Source organism: Capsicum annuum, chromosome 3 (assembly GCF_002878395.1).
Source record: "Capsicum annuum cultivar UCD-10X-F1 chromosome 3, UCD10Xv1.1, whole genome shotgun sequence".
NCBI lineage: Eukaryota > Viridiplantae > Streptophyta > Magnoliopsida > Solanales > Solanaceae > Capsicum > Capsicum annuum.
The window spans coordinates 50,476,482-50,497,669 of NC_061113.1; positions in this window are offsets into that span (position 1 = coordinate 50,476,482).

Consider the following 21,188-nt stretch of genomic DNA (forward strand, 5'->3'; position numbering starts at 1 on the left):
AAGAATAACATAAAAAAGACAAAGAAATCAAAATAAAAAAAAAATGATAAAAATAACATGAAAAAACTAACAACAAAAAAAAGGTAGAGATATAAGATAGTGAAAGACATGTTTTATTTTGAAATATTGAAGATCATGGAGATAATTATCTTCAAATATGAAAAAGAAAAAAAAGAAAACAAAAAATAAAGAAAATAAAAAAACAAAAAAGGAAAAAAAAAAAGAAATAGAAGAGATAAAATAAAGTGGTATTAAAAAATAAAATAAAAAAATAAAATGATAAAAAAAATAAGATGAAAAAAGGGGTAAAAGATATAACTATATTTGAGGGAGGCGAAATAGTGGAGTGAAAATAGAAAAATGTTAGGTAGTGAAATTAAAACATGCACTTGCCTAATTAATGAGTAAAATAATGCTACTCATGCGATAAACTATAATTTTACAAAAGTATTGCTATTTATTGTAATTATAGTAAGTATGTTACTTCCTGTAATTTTTCCTTTTCTTTAAGTATTGTTTCTATCTTAAAAATTTTACGTTTTCTTTTAAAAAAGTTAATGTGCAGAAGTTGAGGCTGTCAGATACAGGCCTCCCAGTATTACTATCATTATCATTGAGTAGAGAGGCTTCCTACGAGATGAGGGTTGCTCTCGAACTTATTTACCCATTATCATTATCGTTGAGTATAGATACTTCCTGCTAGATGAGGGTTGATCTCGAATTTAGTTGTTCAATGTTCTAGACACTTCTTGCTAGATGAGGGTTGATCGTAGATTCATTTGTTCAGTGTTCTGGAGACTTCCTGCTAGATGAGGGTTGATCTCAAATTCAGTTGTTCAGTGTTCTAGAGTTGGTGAATTTGAATATCTAGTATCAGTAATATCAGTTATCCGATTTCTTAGTATGGATAAGTACAAATGTCAGCTCTAGTAGCTTCAGATACTCAATATCTTATTATATGTATTATTATTTTCGGGTGTCAGTGTTCAAAATGTAACATTCGGTGTCATGATAATTTCAGTTATACTTTATGCATCCATGTGTGTATTGTTGATCAGACATGTTTCAAAATTGGTAACTACAGAGTTTCTATATATGTTTATTCCAGCGAATACATATTATTCAGATTGTTATGATTATGCATAAGCCTTATATTTTACCTTACCCTATCCTTGCATACTCAATACATTCTTTGTACTGATGCATTCGCGCTATGGTGTTTTCCCTACCATAGGTTTAGAAGAGCGAGATTCAGAGTATATTTAGCTGTCAGATCTTGTAGCAGTGGGTGCAACAGTGATTCCTCATCATCCGAGGATATTCTATTTCAGTGTTTTGATGATTTTAGAAAACAGAGTTAGTTGGGGAATTGTCCCTTCAACTCCACAGTTCAGACAATGCAGAGGCTTTTCAAACAGATGTATTGATATTTAGTTTTCAGTACTGTATATTTAGATGTTTGAACCTTATGGCCTGATTTAGCCAGTTTCCGCATTTATCATATTATGTTATGCAGTGAACAGATACAGATATTAGTGGAGGGTTAGCTTTTGGTTCCTCGGGGTCGCGAGCACCATGTGGTATTTTGGTCCATGGGAATCGGCGAATTACACTACCGTACTTCTGACAAAGGGGATTGGTTCGGGCACTGCTAACACTTCCCTGGGGTTTAGGGCCTGGTGCCCTATCTCTATTGCTATCTCTGATTTTTGGCACCGGAGCACTGGATGAGGATGGAGCTGGGACTAAAGATTTTGGGCAGAACTAAGAATGATTCCCACCCTCTGACTTAGGATGAGCAAAGTTAAAAATACCTATTATCGCTCTATTGCTCTTCCCCTCATTCTATTTATTCTTGTCCTCCTCTATCTGCTGAGCATGGACCATGATCCTGGATATGTCCATCTCTTTAATAAGCATTACGGTCCTACACTCTTTGACCACACTGCTAGAAATCCCTGACACAAACTTACTCATGTGAGATCTACTATCTGTCACCACATGAACAGCATATCTATATAACTGAGTAAATTTTAGAGAATACTCTTTCACTATCATATTGCCCTACTTGAGATTGATAAATTCCAGAACCTTCATTTTTCTGAACTCCAGTAGGAAGAACCTATCGAGAAAAGCAGTGGAAAACTCCTCCCACTCTACGGGCCCTACACCTACAACCCTCTCTACCTTCTACTACTTAAACCATGACTGAGCCGTATCTTGGAACTGGTATGCAGCCAACTTAGCACTCTCAACAAAAGTTACCCCATAATATCAGTAACCTTCTACACTTGATCAAGAAATTCCTGAGGGTCCTTATCTAACTTAGACCTGGTAAACAATGGAGGGTTTATTCGAGTAAAGTCCCGAATTCCAGTAGCAGTAGTATTGGCCACTAGGTTAGCCAAAATAGCAACTTGGCATTTATTCTAGGTTGCCACAAAATGAGCTAGTGTGGTAAAGGCTGCTCTGAACACAGTGTGGGAGACGTGCTCATCCAGTGGATCTGGCTGGACGGGATAGGGTTCTGGATGATCTCCTGTTCCTCTTTCCTTAGTCCTCTTTAGATGCATATTTCTGTAAACGAAAGAGAAAGGATTAGATTGAGAGTTTGACTGGAGCTCATGCTCGCTCACACGATATGAATACTTAAAGAAGGGAAACTTTTCCTAAAACATCTCGTAGCCTCCTTTCCATAAGTGTGGTATGCAACACACCCATGCATAAGACTCTATTGGATGTGGCTTTCAGACTTCCTAGGACTCTGTTGAACCTTAGTCTCTTTTACAAAGTTTGTAATTCCCTAAGTTTGTACCCCGGACGCTACACGGTTCTCATAATCTCGAAGGTCCATAAGCTAACCCATGACTAGTACCTACTGCAATAACTGTGTAATACATATTGTAATGATTGTACAAATAGGCAGAAACATTTGCCATAAGTTTTAAATCTACAAATAAATCTGAATGCAATATCAAAATACCAAAACTGAATATAAGTACTAAAAAAAGTAAACAACAGTCTGAAGAGCCTCTAAACTGTCTGGACTATGGAGTTGATGGGATAAGTCCCCAACTGACTCCGACTACTAAAAAATAATACTGAAATACGGAAAACAACAATGTCCTCAAACTATGAGTACTCACCACTATGATGACTGCAGAAAATCTGAACTGCTAAGGGTGCTCTGGAGCCCGTGCATCTGAACCTATGATATAAGACATTATAGAACAAAAGCAAAGCATACGTTAGTACTTTAAATGTACTGGTATGATCAGTAAGGTAGGCTAAAATGCATGGGTTCATATGCATGAACAATAATAACTGAATAACATAAGTATGACTTAATAAGAGTACATGCATGAATACGTATACTGTAACAGAGATCGTGATAGTACTGAGTACTGAATCTGAATAATGATTTACTAATGTCTGATTTTACTGGTACTGTATTTCTAATAACTGAATGACTGTATCTAGCAATCCTGATTTTGTGAAACTATACTGAATTTTGTACTAAGCTGAGTGATCGATAGTCCTGAGTTCTATTCTGAGACTGGGACTAAAACTGAGACTGTGGGAGGTAATCATATAACTGGCATGCCCCTTCTCTAACTTATTTGGGGTCCAACCTGTAGCCCCAGTTGGAAGGGTGTCAATACCGTTCCACAAGTAAGGACTAGTGCTGAGTCACCCTTATCTGGCAGGTACTCTAAATGAGAATGTTGTTACCCTCAACTGGAAGGTAGATCATCTCATTAACCCTCAACTGGTAGGTTGATGTCTCAACCTACACTGGCTATGTAGTTTTGGAATACAAGGACTGCTTCTAAGGATTTCACTCTCTACTAGCAGGTGATTCCCCATCCTTAGGTTTACTCAATGCTGAATCCTACTCCTAACTTAATAGATGCTAGACTGAATTCTAAACTATACTAGGCTGGGCTGAACTGTTACTTATCGTACTGTATGACTAAACTGAACTAATTTTATTGAACTGAGTTGGACTGATTCTGAGTTCACTGTGTTTTTCCTAAGTTCTATAACTGACTGAATTCTACTGATCGAGACACGACTGATCTACTCTGTGACTGCCCATGGATCTAGACAAGCAGCTAAGTTGTTGGGTATTAAATACACCTAGGACTCGATAGCATAAAATTAAAAGGAATGGCATGATCTTGAGAAATGGTAATTAATTACTTAGTCATCATTCATTCATTTGGGAATTTAACAAACACTTGCATGACATAATCTTGCATACATGCTAACATGATATAATTTCACCATTCAACTCACATGGATAGTTCATCTAACACTTGTGGGGCATAATATATGCACACAATACTAAAACAACATGTAGGCATCATTATTCACTTCAAATTACACAATTCCAAGAGTTCCAACATGGATTCGCATAATAAAGCACACATATCAACTAACTTTACATGAATCTTGTAATAAATCATGAATACACTTTAACTGTAATCACGAAAATCTTGGAATCACTCTCATATACTTTAAAAGAGTTTCTTGGACTCCAAGGGTAAAAGGAACCCTTGGATGAACACTTCACATACCTTAGTTGATGAATTTCTGAAAGTTAATGGCGAGTTGTTGAGTTCTTGATTTGAAATTTGAACACCTAGGGTTCTGTTCTTGAGCAAATTGGGGAATAAATGAGTATATTTTATTTCTAAAGGGCTTAATTTTATATTTTTAGGGGCTGAAGGATGTGGGAAAAAGACCCAAATACCCCCAAGGATGTGGTCTTTTAACGACTGAAAAACTGTGTTACCTAACGCGCAGGCCGACGCGCTGCATGGTTGGAATCAATACAATAGCCAACGTACTGTGTTAGTGCACTAGAATTTAAACTAGAGCTAGGGAAAAGTCATCCATCGATGCAATGGTCGATGTGATGCATCGAGATCGCATCGACCCGATGTTTTGGGCACTTAAACATGGTCTAGACGAGGTTTATTAAATCAAAAATTTATCCGGGAACCCCTATTGACTTTCTTGATAATGAATTAACTCAAATATCAATACTTAATGGACATAATAAAATAAGATTTCCAACTTTCGAAGGATTAAATAACACTAATTCTGAATATTTAGCTAAAATATTCTAAGTCTAGGACCCCTTGTCTAGTTTAATGGACTGACTTAAGCTAAGAATTTTGTAGGGTCCTACATAAGCCAAAAAAGGCCTACAATCATGTCATAACCAAATATCCTATAGCCTAGGAAAGACTAACCAAGCAAGTTCTGGATTAAATGCACACAGGATATTAGGTAAGTACCACACACACACATGGTTCAGGGTTATATCACTAACTACTACATATCCAGTTTATGCAATGAGAATATATAGTTAATTTGCCCCTAACGCTAATGTCATGATTAGATTCACACAATGGTTACACAGATATTTACACTACCGTTAAAAAATTTTTTTGAGGGGTATTATTTTTTCAAAATATTTAAGAACAAGCAAAACATGTCAACTGCCCCTAGGTTCCATTTTTTCTCTTAATTAAACAAAAATAAAACATATCACATATAATGACATAAACACAACCTAAATATGTTTGGATATACTAAGAACATACGCAGGGTAAAAGAGTCACAACAACAAAACACTCAAAAAGACATCTAGACACAAAAGTACCCCTACCACCATCAAATAATCATGCATTATCCCTAATGTATTAGGCCACCATAATGAAATAAAGTGAGGAACATACCTTTGGCACCTTAGGTACATAGATCTGACCTTAATCACAATAACATGAATTATTACAAAGAGATAAATAAAAAAACACTTTTGGTTTCCTTCCAAGAAAGACCCCATTTAATGTCACAGTACGCTGTGGGTACCTTCATTACTCAAACCTAATCAAGGTATCCATAAGGTAGGCCTCCAAGTTCCTCAATAGTGTTTTTTTATTAAAACCACTCACATGTTAGTTGGCTGCTTCATAGTTCTATGCACATTAAATGTGACTTCCTCATTATTATTCTAAACCTGAGCTAACATCTTTCCATATCTGCCAATACTCTACTCATGGCTAAAAATGGCCTCCCTAAAATTATGGGAATTTTAAAATCAACATCACAATCTAAGAAAACAAAGACGATTAGAAAGATGAAGTTATACACTTTGACCAAAACATCAAACGATATGCCCATGAGATTCTTAGCAGTACGATCTGCCATTAATAATTACATAGTCGTAGGTTTGGGAGGTCTCAAACCCAATTGATTAAATACTGTTAGCGATATTAAGTTAATACTTGCACCCAAGTCACACAAAGCCCAGGAAAATCTAGATGTACCAATAGTGCAAGGAATAATAAAAGCTCTAGGATGACATTTCTCTAGCATAGGGGATCAAGATGTAATTACTCTACAATGATGTAATTCAATTACATCGTCATGACTGAAGTTTAATTCTTCGACACCAAATTGTTCATAAACTTTGCATAGCTAGGAATTTACTCAAGATCTCTTGGATGAAGGATGATCACACTCAACTCCTTCAGCAAAGCAATGATCTACGTCTACTTCCCTTCTTTGTTTTTTGGTTCAATATTTCAGGAAAAGGTAGGGAGTTTGTGGAATAGGTTTTAGTGATAGTGTGACCTCCTTACTCTTTCCTTTATTTTCAACTCCTTTTTCTACAACTGCAGGCTTTGAAGAAGCCTCATAATTTATCAAATTTTTGGTGTTAACTTCATTTACATCATCAACCACACTCTTATTCTTCACATTATGAACCATAAACGTATGTGGATCAATGCTGGGAAATGACTACCATTCTAATGGTTCTGAATGGTATTGCTTGAAATATTTCTTGGGTTATGCTAATTTAGTGTCACTGACATCTGACCAAACTGTTGCTCAAGCTGCTTAATAATGGTAGCATACAATTTTACTTTTTGGCTCAGCCTTGAGATATTTGCATTAATACTCTTAAGGCAACTCTTTTGACTCTCTTGAACACTAACCAGCTTAACAAGCAATGTTTCCATTCTAGACTCAGCATCATGGTTCCTTAGTGGAACATACAAACCATTTTTCTCCTTATAATCATCCTTTCTTCTCTAGTCACTATCTCACTCTCTTCTCCAATCTTTATGCCTTTCACTATAATAGTCCTAACTTTGATTCCTTACCTTGAGATTTAAGTTTCCTTATTGGACCCTTGCACCGTGGCTTGAGAACCCACCACCTCTCTAACCAAGTACTTTGCCTCCTCCTCATATTAAGATTGTTCATGTCCAATAGATTTACCTCGGGTTCCCACTGCATTCTCTTTTCTACATTAAAGTTGCAAACTACTTGGTAAGTAACCCAATCTCCATTATTAAATATGCTAACTCTCGAGAAACTATATTATCATGGATTCTCTAATCACTGGAAGAACCAATATCATAAGTACAAACTCATCTATTTCCTTCCAAGTATGTATCCTTGATTGGCTTTAGAGACTTGGTCTAAGATATCCGCAGCTATCTCCTAAAAAAGACATATAAATTCCCCACCAGCTATCTCCTAACAAAGACATATAAAAGCCTCACCAGTAATAGAATGTAATGACCCTTAAGATCATTTCCTATATTTCAGCATATTTTTGATGTTTAGAGCTTTCCTATAGCTTCCTAAGTCATTTATGACTTACAAGGACTGATAGTTTGGTTATTGGACAGGTCGTTTGGTTTTTATGATCAATTCAATGTTTTGAAGTTTTCATTTACTCAAATTGAATATGGGTAAAAACATTAGTCAAATGATATAATATGCTACTTCTAACTGTTCTAATAGCTCCAAAAGGTTAATTATAGGCAAGGTGGACCCTTGTTATTTGTCCCGAGGCACCCACACTTACTTTGAGCTATTGGTCAGTAGTTAAAAGAAATGGAAAGTGGGTGTGAAACACACTTTTTATTTAAATAAACTAATATGGAAATTTTAACTATGCTATTAAGTCTAAAACATCGAATTTGATAGGGTAGCATAGTTCATTTGTGTATACAGGATTCCAGATAAATCTTGAGGGGTTGGCAGAGACTTGGAAAAGTCATACCTGGTGCTGGTCCATTGTGTCTATGATGCCATCGATTACTTAAGTGATCTGCTGAACAACATCAAGTATTGAGTGTGCAATAATTTTGTCACATAAGCGATTCCCTTAACAGCAGAGCAGGTATCATGTAAGCAATACTATTGCTGCGTAAGCGACGTCTACTCGAATAAGCCAGATATTTCATAAGCAATATTCTTATTGCATAAGTGGTATTTGTCCCTGGGCCGGGTATCGTGAATGCAACTCGAAGTTCTCTTAAGTGATACCTGTGTACCTAGGAAGGGTATAATTACCCCACACAGTTCCATTTTTACCATTCCTCATCCATCTCTAAGATATTTAAACCCTAAAAAGTGGGAAAACTTGGGATAGATTCTGTGGGAGATTTTGGGTCTTGGATAAAGATTATTTATGCATTTCTCCTTCAAATTTATGGAGAGTTTCCATTAGTTTCATGGTAGAATACAGTCCATTTTCCTAAAATGGGTGGCATGATTTTATCACTGTTATATCTTAGAATTCACCCATTTTTTAGGGTAAACATTCCTTGAGCATGGGGGATGTTAAGTTAGTTTCAGAAATGCAATTTCCATAAATAGGCCCCATATGATATTTTTACGTAACTTTGGACCCAAAGCACAATATTGAAATATGTGTATCATTGTTTTTGTTTTGATGAGTAGATTGTGACTTTAATAGCGTGGTACCTTGCGGGTGCTTTTCAAAAGGAGAAATTGGTGATTTAGCAAAATTTTTAAGGCTGTCTTCAGTGCCTAGGCAGGCTAAGTTTACTCTCTTTAATGATTGAGATATTTCATAGTATGTTTTAGATATTATTCTAGATATGGGTTAGGATTTAGGTGTTGGAAGTATGGATAAGAGTATTTGGTTTAAATTCGCCATTAGGATATCTTGAAACTATAGATTTTGGGTAGTTAGCATAGTTATTCACAACTTACGTGTATTAAGCTTCATGGTATATATTTAGAATGGAAATTCCTTAATTAGTCAAGGTAGGTAATGTTGCCCTAGTTATTCATGTTAGAGTAGAATGGTCCTAAATTGCTTAAGTTAAGAAAATTGCCTTAGTTGCTACTGTTCTAAGTAGGATTGCCTTAGGTAATCTAGTTTGGAAAGGACTGCTATCTTAGGGATGATTATGGATTACTTGACATTTAGGAATGAACTTAGATACCTTATCCTAGTTTGGGGTAGAATTGCCTAATAAGATTTTTGGGGATTAGAAGTGGGCCACTCCAGCCCACATTTAGGTCGAGACTTATGATAACCTTGTAGACTCATTTATGTATGGTATAGTCCTATAAATGGTAGGTTTAATAGTTGAGGAGGGTGAATATAATTGTTGAGTTTGTTGGTTGGGTATTGAAGGATTGATACTAATTTTGAGTATTGCTAATAATTTTACTAATATATGTGGTTAATGATATATTTAGAGGAATGATTTATGACATATACATGTGGTTATTGGTATGGCTTCCAAATGAGAATAATAATATGGCCTATGGACTCTTAATGATAATGATACCAATGTGATTAAAAGGTATAGCTTATAGATAAGATATGGCTTATGTACCTGATATTGCTTGTAACTATGATACGACTTATACTATGATATGACTTAAAAAGATGATATGGCTTATGTAGATATATGATATGGTCTATGGGTATGGTATGGCTCATATAGATGACATGGCTTATATACATATGTAATATGGCTTATAGATATGATACGGCTCATAGATATGATATGTCTTATAGATACGATTAACGACTTATAGATAAGATGTGTGGCCCATAGATATGGCTATTTGCATGAATTTTGGATATTCTTAATAGTATTTCTTATGAACATTAGTATTGATATAGATCCAGGATATGTCTAATAATGTGGCTTGTAGATGTGAATAGGGATGAGACATGCATATATGATTCTTGGTCTAATATGTATGAAAACTGAGTAAGGAGATGGTTCATAGCTATGATTTATTGGTATAATCTATTGAGTTTAGCGTATTGGAATGGCTCAGTTAAATGGTTCACTTGTATGATTTATAATTATGAGTTTTGGTATAAGTCTGGCAATTACTAATGGTATTGATGATGCTGTTGAGTTCCACTTCGAGTTTGACATTGAGGATTGTTTATGTTGTGATACAGGACAGATGGATTCATGGATATGTCATGACATTTGGTAAATTACAGTCATTCAGTTGTTAGTTTCCTTGCTTGTACCCGCAAGTATTATAGGGGCCTGTGTTTGGTTATTTACTTTTATACACTTATTGGCTTATAAGGGCCAATCTAGTAGTTAATGGTAGGATCTTTATGTTATTATTCTTGTATGTATTTATTTACTCATGTACAGCAATGTGAAAGCTTATTTCTAGGTTCGCCATTTTTATCTTGATTTAGCTTATGTAATCTTGTATCTTATAGCACATATATCATGATTTTGCTCAATCAGCTGATGATACCTACTAAGTACCCATGGTTTTGGCACTCATACTATACTTTTGTACCTTTTGGTGCAGATCTAAGTACTAGTTATTGCTGCAGATTTGACATTCATGGAGTTTATTTTGGACATTGGGTGAGATATTGAAGTCAGAGTTACCCTTTTTCCTTTTATTCATATGTGTCTAGTCTTTCATCGTCAAGATGGATTATATTTTACTACTTAGTATTCATAGTTTATTGTAGTAGATATTGTACCAGCATTACTGAGGCTTAGACTTTTATGATTGTAGTATTCCTATTTGAATCTTTAATTGTTAATTTCAAAATTTTAGGCCATTTTCGACCACGTTAACCTATTGTATCTAGCTCCAGGCTATGGTTCAGCTTACCTACTGGTGGGAAAGGGTAAGTGCTATTATTACTCATAAATCAGGTTATGAAAAATTAGTATTAGAGGCTAGGTTTTATCGATATTGTTTTTACAAGAGCAAATGTCTAGTAGAGTCTCGTGGATTGAAACGATGACGTACGTTTGTTTAACTTCGAGAGGCTATAGGAAATTCTTTAGAGTTCATCACTTCTTTCAGACATTTTGTGCTAAGTGTCTTAGTTGGTTTCCTAAGAAATCCTTTGGTTTCATTCTATTGAAAATGGTTAGAACATGTGCTATCACTACACGAGACGAGGGTATCAAGACCAATCCTAGGGATCCTATGGCTGTTCATGGATAACGTAGAGGTCATGGACATCCTTGAGATGTATCCCCAGTTAGGGTTGGAGATGGAGGCCTTTACCATACCGTATTCTCAATCCTGAGTCAGAGATTCTTTTGCCCCAACCAGTGATAGGCTAGGGACCTGCCGAAGCTCCATTAAGATTTATTTCCTTTTCAGTGATCAGAGATGCTTTGTTTCAAATATAGGGATTGGTTGTTCGTGCACCAGCTGATGGTGCATTATCTACAGATCAGGGTGGTATTAAGGTGGGGGCACAACTTGTAGCTGTGACTCCTAGAGTCGAGGTCCCTCCAGTGCTGGCAGTGGCTGAGATTGTAGTTGCTCAGTCAATGGTTTCCCAGCCTGCTATGTTCATGGAGGAGCAGAAGATGTTGGGTAGATTCTTGAGATTAGCTTTGCCTAGGTTTTTTGGTGCATCGGGCAATGATTCTTATGATTTTTTGATTGTTTGTGAGGATAGGATCCATAATTTGGGCCTAGTTAAGACTAGTGGTATGGATTACACCAGTTTTTATTTCAACTTGGGTTCTCGACATTGGTGGAGAGGTCATCTTAATTCTAGGCCAGATGGATCTTCTCCTTTGACATGGACATAGTTCTCTGAGATCTTCATAAAAAAGTATATGCTTTGCAGTCTTAGGGATCATTTGAGGGATTAGTTCTTGAGCTTGGAGTAGGGCTCCATGACAATTTTGGAGTATGAAGCTCATTTTCATGAGTTAGCTAGGCATGCTACTTCTATTCTAACTATTAGGTATGATAGAGTTCCTTGCTTTGTCCGAGGATTGAGACTTCCTGTTTGCATGTCTACACAAAGTTTGTTTGCTACATGTAGGATTTTTACTGAGGTTTCTTATCATTCTTAGCTTATGAAGGAGATACATCGTGAGGCCCAAAGGGGCAGCAATAAGAGGATTCGATATCAAGGTAGGTTCAATGGGATTTATAGTAGATCCTAGTTCAGAGACAGTGGATCTCAAGGTTGGTACCCTCTACTTCAACCATATTAGCATCAGGGTTAATCTAGTAGAACCATTCAATCTATTCTTCAAATTGCCGATGGAGGCTAGTCTAGCTCTAGCAATCGACCTGGCCAGGGTCGTGGTCAATCTTGAGGGATTTATGTTCTGCCTATTCTAGTCATGGCAGTTATTATGGGTGAGCCAGAACTTTTGGCTTTGGTTTAGTGCCTGGGGCATGTTATGGCTGAGGAGATTTTTATCATTTCTCGAGGGAGTGTGTCAAGACCCAAAAATAAGGGTCATGATGGAATTTATCACGGCGAACCTTTCCAAGTAAGCATGTTATACAAAATGATATAAAAGGGGGAAAATACATAAATAAACCCAAGGCAAGTCTTCTAGAATGAGGACGAACCATATAATATAATATGAATGCAAAAATATACAACCTAAGATATTAACCCAACTTCCAAAACCTGGTGTCAATAGTGTATGAACTACTAATACAATCCATGAGTCAAATAAATCCAAATATCCAACAACAATGTATGTCTCTGAATATTATAATGATATAAACTAATACAGAAAGTTAGAAGAGGAGCCAAGATGCATAAATGTCCAACCGCTACCTTTAATTACTCTGAAGGTGCCTGAAATCAAGGCACTATGCACTCACACCAGAATCTTCATCAAAAGGGAACAATGGGGATGAGTATGATCTACTTATACTCAGTATGTACCATAGGCCGACCGGGCAAAGTAGAAAATAAGCATATAAAATACACACTAAGGGCATGTCACCTGCAATCAGAAAATATCCTACAATGGTAGCCCATATCGTTTGCACTAACAATTCTATAATATCCATATATAATACAATAAAATCTAGAAATAGATACAAGTATACATTTATGCATCACATAAGTAAAGAAAAGGGGAAAAACATATATGAAAACATTAAGTATAACTGAGAAAAGATAGAACAATGGATGGATAACAAGTCCAAACAAAATATACAATCACATCACAAAGCATAATGAAGTAAAAACAATGAGAATGATGATGTAATACATGAGGTCATCAAACAACCTTTAAAATCGGCACACAATTTTCATGATGATGATGTGATACACAAGGTCGTTGTATAACCTTTGAGACCATCACATAACCTTTATAATAATGGTGTAATATATGAGGTCATCGCACAAACTCTGAGATCATCGTACAACCTCTATAATGATAATGTAATCCAAGAGGTAATCACATAACCTCTGAGACCATTGTACAATCTCTATAATGATGATGTAATACTTGAGGTCGTTGTACAACCTTTGAGACCATCACAGAATCTCCTTGAAATATGATGTTTCCAGTGTTTCCTGAATTCCCAGTATTTTCAGTCTTTCCAGTATTTCAAGAGCACATATATAACATAAGACATAAATCAAGTATAACATACAACAACAACAAGTGCATATATAAATCATTCAATAATAACAAGTATATATATAAAGCATTCAATAAATAAGTGAAATTATGTGTGTGATGCCATGAGAATAATGATGCAATGTTCACAACCCACTGATAATGAGAAATATCTAATAATCAAATAATATACCACATGTGAGCCAAGATATCCACTCAATATCGATTGACCATCCATGGTCCAATATACTTTATAACTACCAAGCGCCACATAGGCGAAAGTGTTATTCATACCGTATTATTTTTTATATGGGATTTTCTATGAAACAAGATACACCAATTCCACATACACACGGCCAATATTATCATATATGACCCCGCGTGGTCAAACATATCTTATAATGTTTTGATTTTTCCAAATAACATCAATACTGTCCCCATATGGGAACAACACAATAATATAGCCATTTCATGATTAGTTCCCACACCCTTAACATGCCTTTGCATCAAATTTAATTACCCAGCCTAATTTGAAAGAAGTTAAGTCATAACCTACCTCGTAGTCCAAAAATCTATCCACAACACTTCAATCCAAAATAATTACTCCTTTCGAATGGACTTGGAATTAACTAAAATATGAAAATATAGCATATACACTTTAATAGAAAGGCAACGACACCCATATTTCCTACTTTTAATTCAGAGTCAAAACGGACCCCCAAAATAGATTTTCAAGAGAAAGGACAAAATCATAAATTTGTTTCAGAAACATGCTCCCTATATTTTTTGGAGTCTACAGTAGAAAATCCAAGCAAAAAGAAGTTAAAAATGAGGTCCAAATTGAAGAAAAATTCATTTTAAACTTTATCAGGTAAAATCTCCAAAATCCATTTAAAATCAAGAATCAATGTTTTTTTGAAGATGAAATTTAGGGAATCTGATAATGATAGGATTAGAAACTCATTCAACTGAAAAAGAGTGAAATTGAGGTTTAAATTGGAGAAATACTATTCTTAGGCCTTACGGGCTAAAATCCCCGACTTTCATATGTTCATCCGTGTTTAAAACAATAATGTAATGTTAAATATGGAAGAAATTAGTTGAAATGAGTGTAATGGAGCTTACCCAAGCTAAGAAATAGAGAAAGTTACTCAAAACTATGAAACCCTAAGCTCCAAATATCATAAATGGCAAAGAATGTTGAAAATAGGTATTTATATACATAGGTCTCTTGATCACGGATCTCAGGTCGTAATCACTGTAACTTTAATAGAAGGGATATCCTAATCACAAAAGGGGTGTCACGATAGCGAGACATTCACTAATAGTCCAATCGCAATTGTAATAATCCTATCGTGGTCGTGGGAGCACCAGTTGGGGACTTGGTGCAATTCCAATTCTCCATGGCCCCTTAGGATTTATCCAAAATCCCAATAACACAAATGAACTATTCTACCCTATCAAATTCAATGCTCCAGACTCAATGGCGATATTTGATTTTCAAAAATGTCATTTTCACAAAGTTAACCCCCGAAGCTCAAAATCACAACCCTCTAAATTGTGAGTTAAAATGAGATTTAAAAGTCGTAACACCATACCGACTATGTTACCACCCTAAAATGAATATTCCAAATCTAATGACGCAGTCTGTTTTACCATTCGTCGCACGAATCAAAAGATAACAACTAAAATTAACTATAAGGCTCTCAAAGTTTCTAAAAATAACACAATTACATAAATGACTCTAAAATATATTGAGAAACATGTCACTCAACCCCATACCCCAAAAATACAACAACACAACTACAGGAAGAGGTAAAATAGTCAAATAACATAGAAACACAAATTTAATCAAAATTTAGTTCGTTATAAAGTGCCCAATCGTAGAGCAATTTTTCCTTAAGCTTAGAGTGTTCCACTACTAGGGTAGTTCATCCCTCAGCTATAAAAGGTATGCTTGGTTTTATAGGTCGTCCCTAGTGTATTTTTGGAGGTTCTCAGGCAGGTAGTATAGGAGGTCATCCAAAAGCCTAGCTAGGTGGAGCACGTGTTCAGTTGTATGCAATTCCTTCTAGACCCGAGGTTGAGTCTTTGGATGCTGTTGTTAAAGGAATGATTTTGGTATGCTATCAGTAAAATTTTGCTTTATTTGATTTGGGATCAACTTATTCTTATGTTCCTACTTATTTTTCTCCACGGTTGGAGTTATCTTGGGATTAATTATTTATGCCATTTTGTGTTTCCACTCTCGTTGGTGATTCTTTAGTAATGGATTACGTTTTCTGATCATGTGTTCTGACTGTTAGAGATATTGATACTTATTCTAATCTTATTATATTGGACATGGTGGATTTTGATAAGATTTTGGGCATGTACTAATTATCCCACTATTATGTGGTCCTGGATTGTTTTGCCAAGATTGTTACCGGAGCCATGCTTGGCATACACCCGATTGTGTAGTTTGGAGCTGTTAGCCATGTGCATAGGTATTATTTCTTATATGTATGATAAGAAACTTATTTTGAGTTTTTGAAATCCTATCTCGCTTATATTCGTGATGTTAGTATGGATAGTTTGTTGCTTAACTCTATTCTAGTAATTTGTTAGATTGCTAATGTTTTCCCACCAATCGACTTGGACTTTCTCTAGAGCATACTATTGAGTTTATTATTTATCTTGAGCCGAGCATCTAACCTATTTCTATGTCACCATACATTATAGCTACTGCCGAGCTTAAGGAGTTGAATTCTCAACTTTAGGATCTTCTTTGAAAGGGTTTCATTGGAACTAGTTTGTCTCCTCAGGGAGATCCTGTGTTTTTTATGAAGAATATAAATAGATCTATGCATATGTAGATTAATTATAGGCATCTTAATAAGGTTATGATGAAGAACCTATCTTATTTCTCGTGTTGATGATTTATTTGATCGACTTTAGGGAGCAATAGTGTTCACTAAGAATAATTTGAGGTTTGGTTACCATCAATTCAAGATTTGGGCAGATGATATCCCAAAGACAACCCTTTAGGACCTGTTATGGTCAGTATGAGTTCCTAGTGACGTCTTTATGATTGACTAATGCCCCAACCACAATTATGGATTTGATGAACCATGTGTCCAGACCTTATTTGGATTCCTTTATGATTATGTTCATTGAGGACATATATATTCAAGGGGTAGAGAGGAGAATGTGCAATATTTAAGGATTATGCTCAAGACTTTGAGAGATCATTTGCTTTTTTCCATGTTTTCTAAGTGTGAATTTTTTCTTAAGTTGGTGACATTCTTATGGTATATAAGGATGGTATTATGGTAGACACGACAAAGATTGAGGCTATGAATGATTGGGCTAGGTCTCTGACAAAGGTCCGTAGCTTCATTGGCTTGGTTGATTATTATAGATGATTTGTCAAGGATTTTTTTTACTATTTCAGCACCTATGACAAGATTAACTTAGAAGGGGTTTCCCTTCTATTTTTCCAAGGAGCGTTAGTCGATCTTTGGAAAGCTCAAGAATTTTTTTATTTCAGCTCTTATTTTGGCCCTTTCTTTTGAGGGTAAGGGATTCATCATATATTATGATGATTTTGGTGTTGGTTTAGGTTATGTATTGATGCACCAGGGTAATTTTATTACCTATGCTTTTAGGTAGCTAAATGTTCACAAGCGCCACAACCCCACTTATGATTTGGAGTTGGCGGTGGTAGTTTTTGTGCATAGAATTTAGATAAATTATCTTTATACTATGCATTGTGATATTTTCATAGACCATCCCAGCGTTCAGTATCTTATGACCTAGAGCGAGCTTAATGTTAGGTAGCTAGATGGATAGAGTTGTATAAGGATTATGATATCTCTGTCTTGTACCATTTTGGCAAGGCAAATATGGTAGTTGAAACATTGAGCTAGAAGGCAGTGAGTATGGCTAGCTTAGTATGTATTTTAGTTTCTTAGAGGCCGTTGACCAGGGACATTCATTCCTTTGGCAACATGATGGCAATCCTTAATATTATAAACCCTAGGGAGATTCTTGCTAATGTTGAGGAGAGGTCCTCGCTATTTGAGAAGATTCATGATAGCTAGTATGAGAATAAATAGCCTTGCATCATCCATAATCAGGTATTGAATGGTGAATGCAAATAGGATACCATATATTCTGAGGGTTTCTAGAGATTTGGTAGCCGCATTTGCGTTCTGTGTGTTAATGACCTAATTCAGTCAATTTTACATAATGCTCACAACCCTAATATTCTATTCACCTAGGTATAACTAATATGTATAGACATTTGAGACAACATTATTGGTGGAGTGGTATGAGGAGGGATGTGGAAAACTTTGTAGCATATTGCCTATGTTGCCAGCAGGTGAAGGACGAGCATCAGGGACATAATGGATTGATTCAGAGATTGCCTATTCCTAAGTGGAAATGGGAGAAAATTACCATGAACATTATTATTTAGTTTCCTCATACTTCCCATTGTTTCGATGGTATTTGAGTTATTATGGATCGACTGAACAAGTCATCATATTTCATTCCTATTAAGATGTCTTTTACTGTTAAGATGTTTACTCAAAGCTATGTTAGTGACATAGTTCATTTGCATGGTCTATTATTTCAGATCGGGGTTCAGTGTTCACTTTTAGCTTTTGGATATCTTTTATAAGGAGTTGGGTACTTAGGTGGATCTTAGTACAACCTTCCATCCATAGACAGACAAGTAGTCAAAGCGGACTATTTAGGTTCTCAAAGATATGCTTCAAGCCTGTGTTATGGATTTTAAAGGTTATTGGGAGAAGCACTTTTCCTTGGAAGATTTAACATACAATAAAAATTACCATTCGAGTATTAAGATGGTACTCTTTGAGGCTTTATATGGTAGGCGATTTCGTTCTACGATTAGAATTTTTGAGACTTCTAAGATTAGAGCTCATAGTACTGACTTACTTTAGGGGTCGTTGGTTAGAGTTAGAGTGATTTAGGGTAGGTCAATGATATCTCAAGTAGGCAGAAGGCTTATGCTGATGGTAGACTTTGTGCCTTGAGATTTGGTGTTGGTGATCGGGTATTCCTCTATGTATTGGACATGAAGCGTGTGATGAGGTTCGGGAGGATAGGCAAGCTCAACCCTGAATAATTGGACACTTTAAGATTCTTTTCACCGTTGGTAAAGTGTCTTATGAGATAGCCTTAACCCAAATTTTGTTGTTTTTCATCTGGTTTTCCATATTTCTATGTCGTGGCAATACATTCAAGATCTATCTCATGTGCTTAGATGGGACTTAGTCTTGTTGGATAAGCAGTTACCCTTCGTAGATTAGCCCGTTCTCATTTTGGCTAATAATATCAGGGAGTTGCGCACTAGGGATATTCTACTAGTTTTGATTCTATGAAGGAACCAACCAGTAGATAAGCTAGGAGATCGAGAGTAAGATGTGGACCCAGTATCCTTACCTATTTGAGGCTTTAGGTATATCCTAATCCTTCTTTCGCAGATGAAAGATATTTTAGAAGTGGATATTGTAATGACCCTTCAGGTCATTTTTTGTATTTCCTCTCATTTTTTCTATTTAGATCTTTCTTGTAACTTCCCAAACTAATTTAAGACTTTCTAGGACAGACAGTTCATTTGAATTTTAGAGCCAATTCCCTATTTTAAAGTCTTCGCTAGATCAAATTGGCTACTGGGTGAAAACTTTAGTCAAATGATCTCATATACTTATTTTGACTATCCCAACAACTCTAGAATATCGAATTTAGGGTGGGCGGACCCATGTTTTGGGACCCGAGGCACCTGATCTTATTTCGAGCTACTGATTGGAAGTTAAGAGAAATGGCAAGTAGGTGTGGGACTAGTTTTTTATCGAAACGAACTCTGATGGAAATTTTGACTATGCCATTGATTCCAGAACATCGAATTTGATGGAGTAGCACAGTCTTTTTGCATATACATGACTCCAAATGAATCCCTAGGGGTTGGTAGAGACTTGGAAAAGTCTCAGCTATTACTGGTGCATCGCGTCCGTGGTGCCATCGATTTCATAAGCGATTTGTTGACCAGCAACAAGTATTGCATACGTGACACTTTTGTTACGTAAAAGACTCCCTTAGTAGTAGAGCAGGTATCGCGTAAGCAACAATTGCTCGGATAAGAGAGATATCGTGTAACTAATAGACTTATCACGTAAGCGACCTAAAGTCTACTTAAGCAATATCTGTTTACTTGGGAAGGGTATAAATACCCCAAACATCCTGTTATTTGCCACTTCTCATCCATCTCCATGATATTTTAACCCTAAAAATGTGGGAAATTTGGGGATAGCATTTTTGTGTGGTTTTGGAGCTTGGATAAAGATTATTTACACATTTATCCTTCGAATTTGTGTGGAGTCTTCATTAATTTTTATCTATAATACTCTTCCTTTTACAAAATCCTTAGAAACTTGGCAGCTTGATTTAGCACCATTATAGCTGGGAACTCACCCATTTTTGAAGTAAAATATTCATTGAACATTGGGGGACATTGAGTTGGTTTTGGAAATGTAATTTCCGTAAATAGACCCCACATGATATTTTTACGTAATTTTGGACCCAAGCACAATAGTACAATATGGGTATCATGGTTCTCGTTTGACGAGTTGATTGTGATTTCGATAATGACACCTTGTGGAAGCTTCTCGAAAGGAGAAATCAGTGATTTAGTGAATTCTTCGGGCTTTTCTTCGGCGACTAGGTAGGCTAGATTTACTCTCTTTATAGATTGAGGTATTTCATGGTATGCTTATAATATTATGCTAGATATGGGGTTAGATTGAGGTATTGGAAGTATAAATGAGAGTATTTGGTTTATGCCACGACCTAAACCAGGGTCTAATCATGATGAGTATCTCAAGCCCACCATGAGTCAGAGACCATCCCCTTAGCCTAATATCTAGCACAAAATCAAAGAATACAATGAAAGCCAACCAAATCGTTAAAAGAAGGATAGATAATCAAATGTAAACTCTATGAATTAAAACCAACATCCAACCCACAATTTTCTACAAAACCTCTAAAACCAAAAATGCCAAATAGGTCAGGATATACTTCCAACCATGATCCAAAATAATACTAAATGATATGCTAAGAAATAAAGGAAATAGATGAGATGACCGAGCCTTTTGAAAGATGGAGGCTAATTACTTCAAAGCAACTCAATAGATGTACCAAACTTTCTCACACTGCATAAGAGCAACAAAATACCCTTCAAACCCTACATCATGAAATGATGTAGCATCCAGGGATGGTCAGTGGGATAAGTACAGACCTGTAAGTAGGGAAAGGATAAAATAATGCCAATGCCAAAACCAATAAAAAACCATATGCACCACATTCATATGTATATATATAAGATGACGGGATAGGGATAAGGGTCATGAACATGAGATTTTAATAACATTAACCTTAAATATATAACTAGATTTGCCCTACAAGAACCTACGGGCTATATAGGTTCAG